This window comes from Dermacentor silvarum, chromosome 9, assembly GCF_013339745.2.
Source record: "Dermacentor silvarum isolate Dsil-2018 chromosome 9, BIME_Dsil_1.4, whole genome shotgun sequence".
Taxonomy (NCBI): Eukaryota; Metazoa; Arthropoda; class Arachnida; order Ixodida; family Ixodidae; genus Dermacentor; species Dermacentor silvarum.
The window spans coordinates 89,974,256-89,980,255 of NC_051162.1; positions in this window are offsets into that span (position 1 = coordinate 89,974,256).

Here is a 6,000-nt window from a genome sequence, read left to right on the forward strand (position 1 = left end):
GTGGTCCACTGAACCGATGCAGCTAACCAGGAAACGGCCGCTGCAGCGTATGTCTCAACAGTTCTACTGGGGGGCTATCGCTCGTCCTTGCCAGTCATTCTACGATGGTTCGCTTCTGTACAATTTCTTTTTTCTTCCGATCACCGCCAGCACTCGTCTCTCCTTTTTGGTGTTCAACAATGTAGGTTCCTTTCTCCATCGAAACTCGTCGGGAAACGCAGTGCTATAGAAAGTTCCTGTTTCTGAAAAAAAAAGTATATTGAGACATATGCACAGAGCCACAAAGTAAACAAGCAAGCAAACAAACGAACACGCAGACAAACAAAACAAAACGGCAGGTGAGGCGCGACCTCGTTCAGATCGCGTTTCCATTCGGGACACACACACACACACACACACACACACACACACACACACACACACACACACACACATATATATATATATATATATATATATATATATATGTATATATATATATTGGAGCTACAAGGTACAACGCTCGTTCGATTACGTACGCCACCCCTACACGCCCGCTTATGTATACCTGTTCCACACGCGAAACCTCACGAGCCACGGACTCATGCTGCGACAAATCTTACGAACGCGAAGCATCCGAAGTTACAGCGTTGTTACCTTCGGCACGGTTTCGCTAGCCGCGACCCGCCTCAAGAATGTGGCCGCCGTATATAGAGGACGTACGCCTCATCCGTCAACAGCTGTCACAAAGCGTGCCGCGACTCAGTAGCACGAAGCAGGCCTGCATGTTGCCCTTGTCATGGAGGACATTTCACATCGGCCTTTCACTCGAGTGAATTTATGTCGCGTCTTCACTGTCGCAGGCCGGAATGATGAACGTATGTATTTCGCTTACTTGAGCTCTCTCGTGTACGCTATAGCTCGATCACTTTGCTTTCTTGTTTGGTTACCTTGTTTCTGTTTGATTGGTTGCTTCTATTCTCTGTTACGAGTTTATTCGTATACGACGCGCTGAAGTAGGCAAGCACTGGTTAGATCCATAGCCAGAGGCTATGGTGAGATGTTTGAACTAAAAATATAAGTACAGGCAACATATCGTGTTTAGAAATGCAAACAGTACATGAGCAATCAAATTTTGTTTCTACCTATAAACATAATATAAATGCGAAGAAGCACGAAGCGCGAATGAATATAAGACAATAAGTAAAGGGGAAAGCTACAATATGTACAATAACCATGAACTACATGCACAATTCTACGTACGACTGCTACTACATTATAATAAAGTACAAATACATGACCATAAATAGAATGTTATAACTTGCCAATGGTAACATGGTAATTGTATATTCACAAACACACGGACCATGAAAAGAGGACACGTCACTGGACTCGCCACCGAGTTTAATTGGAAAAGCTAAGGATGTCGTATATTGTAATTGTAGTTAAAGCCTGTTTATTTGCAAGGATGACCTCAATGGCTATGAGGGGATGGGGAAACGTGGTAATGGCAATGCTGACAAATCGTTTCTTCAGCTACTGCTTGCTTCTTGCGTCGTGAGCAGACACCTGTTTCGTTGTGTCTTCCCCGCTGTCAGCTCATCGCAACTGCGCACAGACAAACAAACGCTCAACGTCTCCGCAGGGATTGTCGTCTCCTCGCTCCGCAAGTGATGCCGCAGTCTGGGATACACCGAACTGTTCGTCACTTCAGTAGTTCGAAAAACCACGTCTTGCGCTGCATTGTGCCACGTTTACCACACCGTGTGACATTCCTTCTTCTGAGACACAATAACATGAAAACTTGAAGGAAAGGAAGAATCAAAAAGTAAATTCTGGGGTATTACTTGCCAAAACCACGACATTGAGGCACACCGTAGTGGGAGACATCTGATTAATTTGGCCATCTGGGTTTCTGGGTTTCTTTTACGTGTAATCAATAAACGGTACGCGAGCGCTCGTTTTTGCATTCTGCCTCCACGAGAACGCGACCACCGCAGCCGGGATTTGATCCCGCGACCTCGGGCTTAGCAGCGCTTCGCCAAATCCGCCACCACGGCGGGTAAGACTTGAACTAATCAACAGTGGGTGAACTAGAAAAACCTCAGCCTGGAGCCGATGCTTGACACTTTCCTGGCCTGATTTTAACGTGATCAGCATTTTTTTTTCAAACTCCACGCGCTTTTCGGTATGTCAGTCCGCACTTGGCCTCTTTCACGCCAACTTGGGCCCGCTGTTAGACTTGGAGACGATTAGGAGTGAGGATCAACGGCGACTATCTCAACAACCTGCAGTTTGCAGATGACATTGTCCTGTTCAGCAACACTGGAGATGAACTGCAACAGATAACTGAGGACCTTAACGTAGAAAGTGTAAGAGTAGGGTTGAATATTAATATGCAGAAGACAAAGGTTATGTTCAATAGCCGGGCAACGGACTAAGAATTCATGACCGCCAGTCAGCCTCTATACTCTGTGCAGGACTGCGTTTATCTAGGTCAATTACTCACAGGGGACAGTGATCATGAGAAGGAAATATACAGAATAATAAAAATGGGTTGGAATGTATACGGCAGGCGTTACCAAGTCCTGACTGAGAGCTTACCATTGTCGTTGAAAATGGAAGGGTGCAAGAGAGAGAAAAATTTATTTACAGAAAGGCAGAGAGGTCGGCCTGAGCTGTAACTTGCTCGGGAAGGGTACAATCATTGCATTCTACCGGTGCTAACGTATGGGGCAGAAACTTGGAGGTTAACACAGAAGCTCGAGAACAAATTAAAGATCTAGCAAAGATTAATGGAACGAAGAATATCATAGTTTCGCCATAAGGGCGAAGTAATGAATTCGATAGCAACGTGTTAGAATATTACACGAAGTGTAAGACTCGTAGCCGTAGTGGCAGTATGAATTGAAGTAAACGTAAGCTTAATAAGTAAAAACGAGCTGTTGTGATAGGGTCCTTTGTTTGAATCCTGCCATCGGACAATCTCACTTATGTTTATTAATGAAAGCCAACGTCTTTCTTAGCGACTTCACGACCACTTTTCCGCAGCGGGTATGTTTCAAACCTCTTTCCTGGTGCACAGCCACGCCAATGAAATACATAATTTTCAAGTTTGAGCCCTGTTATCGTTTCGCACCTTTAACATGTAAGTCTCGGAAGATTTAGGATAAAACGCATGCGCTGTCGCTGTTTTGTTTCATGACATTTGTTCGTAAGACCTGCTACGAGCAACTTTAGTGATAGAATGGTGTGGCAATAAAACCCGCATATACCGCATGCCATATAGCATACATATGCCTAAATATTGCCACGAGACAGTGAAGGGGCTGCTACTGTCGGTCGGGCGAAGACGACGGCGACGAAGTGGCCAGAGGCGCGCGACAGCCCTGCATCCGTCACCGCTGCTTGTGGCTGTTGTAACTACCCAGTATATAGTTATAATTTCTAAATAAACGTTATTCCCGTCACAATATATACGGAACCTCACGGCGACGACAACGGCAGAAATTCGCTTGGAGTGTCCACATAATTGACATCGCAATAAAATGTTAGGTGTAACTTCAAGAGACAGGAGGAGAGTGGTGTGGTATACAGGGCAAACGGGGATAGCCGATATTCTAGTCGGCATTAGGAGAACAAGTTTGAGCTGGGCAGGCTATGTAATGCGTAGGGCAGATAACCGGTAGACCATTAGAGTTACAGAATCGGTGCCAAGGGAAGAGCAGTCGAGGATGATGCGATGAAATTAGGAAATTTGCAGGCACAACTTGCAGTCAGCTAGCGCAAGACAGGGGTAATTGGAGATCTCTGGGAGAGGCCTTCGTCCTGCAGCGCACATATAAGTATGCTAATGGCGGTGATGATGATGAAATATCTCACCGCTTATCTAAGCCGCTCTCCGCATATTTTGATCGTGTTTCAGGCTAGACGTACAGGAACTTACAGCAAAGTTCCAGGTGAGAGCCAAGGAATGCTTCGAATTAAAAACAGCGAAAGAAAAAAAAACACTACGCTCGCATTTTCTCCACGTGGGATTTATACGGGACAACCTGACCCGCCTTTGCCATGGCTCGGAGGCTGTCTTGCGTAGAGACGCGGACCGTTTAACTATAAAGGCTACATAGTTTAACTGTGCTCAGTCGGTTTGTATCTTTCCGCTAGCTTCAGACACTATCACCACGAGCCGTCTTTCTATATGAGCTTCCACGCCTTCCGATTAAGCCACGAGCCGATCGGAGCAAGCCGGCTCGCCCGCCCGCGTCGCCACCAATGCGTATACGTTCGCATTTGGTTTCATTCAGCGTATTACGCTGCAGACAAGTTTTGCGTATACTTCCCTTACCTGTAACGCGTGCATGTATAAACGATCGGATTCGCGTTGCCGTGCTTTTTTTTTTTTGCCGTTTCTTTTCCTGTATGTTAACTGTTCGTTTCTTCTGGGGCCATCATTTTGTCTGCGTTCTTCTCGATCGTTTTTCTTTCTTTTTTGCTGAATGTAATAAAGTGCAGCTGACGCCTTCCTCGGACAAAGATGCCTTGTGTATTAAGCCTTATTGAGACGTGTCAGAGGAATGCATGCATTTTGAGTCGTCTGCATGTTTGGATGCTAGAGAAGATAATCGTCTGCTTCACGAGGAAATAGTTTGGGAAGTCCGTGAAATCTAGGTAGCACACGTTTCGTCGATATAGACAACGGAATGTGAAGCCCGTTGAAAAAGCGCCAAGAACGCTGAAAAAAAAAAAATATCAGGCCATTTCTGGTATCGTTATGCCGTGGAACCTCGGCTATTTCTGGTCTTCCGAAACAGCTCACGAAAAGTGCAATCCAGGGGGAAACATTTCGGGGTTTCGGAGCTGCTCAACCCAACTGAGAGAAAAAGCCTTGATGCATATAAGCCCTGCACGTCGTTTCGAAGCCTGTGGAATTAGCAACAAACACGCATCGCGCGCTTGTGCTACAGTTTTAAGCCTGCATCGATAGCTTCAGGACGATCAATGCACTTTCGGCACGAGTTCGCCAATGTACAGCAACAGACATAGTGCTATCTCCAAGGTAAAGACGGGTCAACCGGATAGACAAGACAGATGCGTCGACTATATCAACTGATGCTCATTGTTCGAGCCTGCAGAATATACATAAGCCGTAATGAGAGAGGGGAAAAATGACATCCTATAGAGGACAGCATTCGTGCAGTAAACCGAGCAAAACAATCAAATTTCCTTTTTTCGGCAGTGAAAAGTATAAGCCACACAACGATACCTGTTTTACGAGTTCTACTCAGAAGTCGGGGGGGGGGGGGGGGGTGACAAAAAATGATTCGGAAGAACCCACCTCACGTTGAACATTGACGTTAATGCGATAAGCATTGAATCAAAGCAGCGACACACCGAATTATCAAATCCTTCACTTCTCTGCGGCCGACTTCTTCAATTTGCTGTCGCCGACTTCTTCACCTATTGCCTGTTCTGGTTGTCAATCCGGGCGCTTACCCTGTACCACATACCCATTCCGAATGATCGGCCAAGAATGTTCACATTCCTAGTGTCACATGCCTGCAGTTGGACATACAACCTAATGGCCCGAGTTGTATATTCGACGCAGCCTTGGAGGGCCGCACTAGCTCTCTATGACGTCGTGGATTTTGAGGGCTTCTTCTGTTCGGGCCTAGGTAATTTGTTCCCCTCAGATGGACTACATGCTCCGCAGAACGAAACCGGTTCTGGACTGTTTTCCGAGACTCTCATCTATCACCTGTAAATAAACACGCCTCATCCATAACAATATTCTAACTTTTCTGACGTATACGACGGCGGAAATACGAGAAAAGTACCTTGAAATCCTCGACGTCATACTGACGGACCGGGGCTAAAATGCTAGCGCGCGAAACTCAAGAAATGAAACTTTGACTTTCATTTCCTTTTCTAATAAATTGTGCTCATTTAAGATGGTGTGTGACGTGCCTCCGCCAGGATTGGCCAAGTTTACCCAATCATCTATCGGTCAAGGTTGTAAAGTTT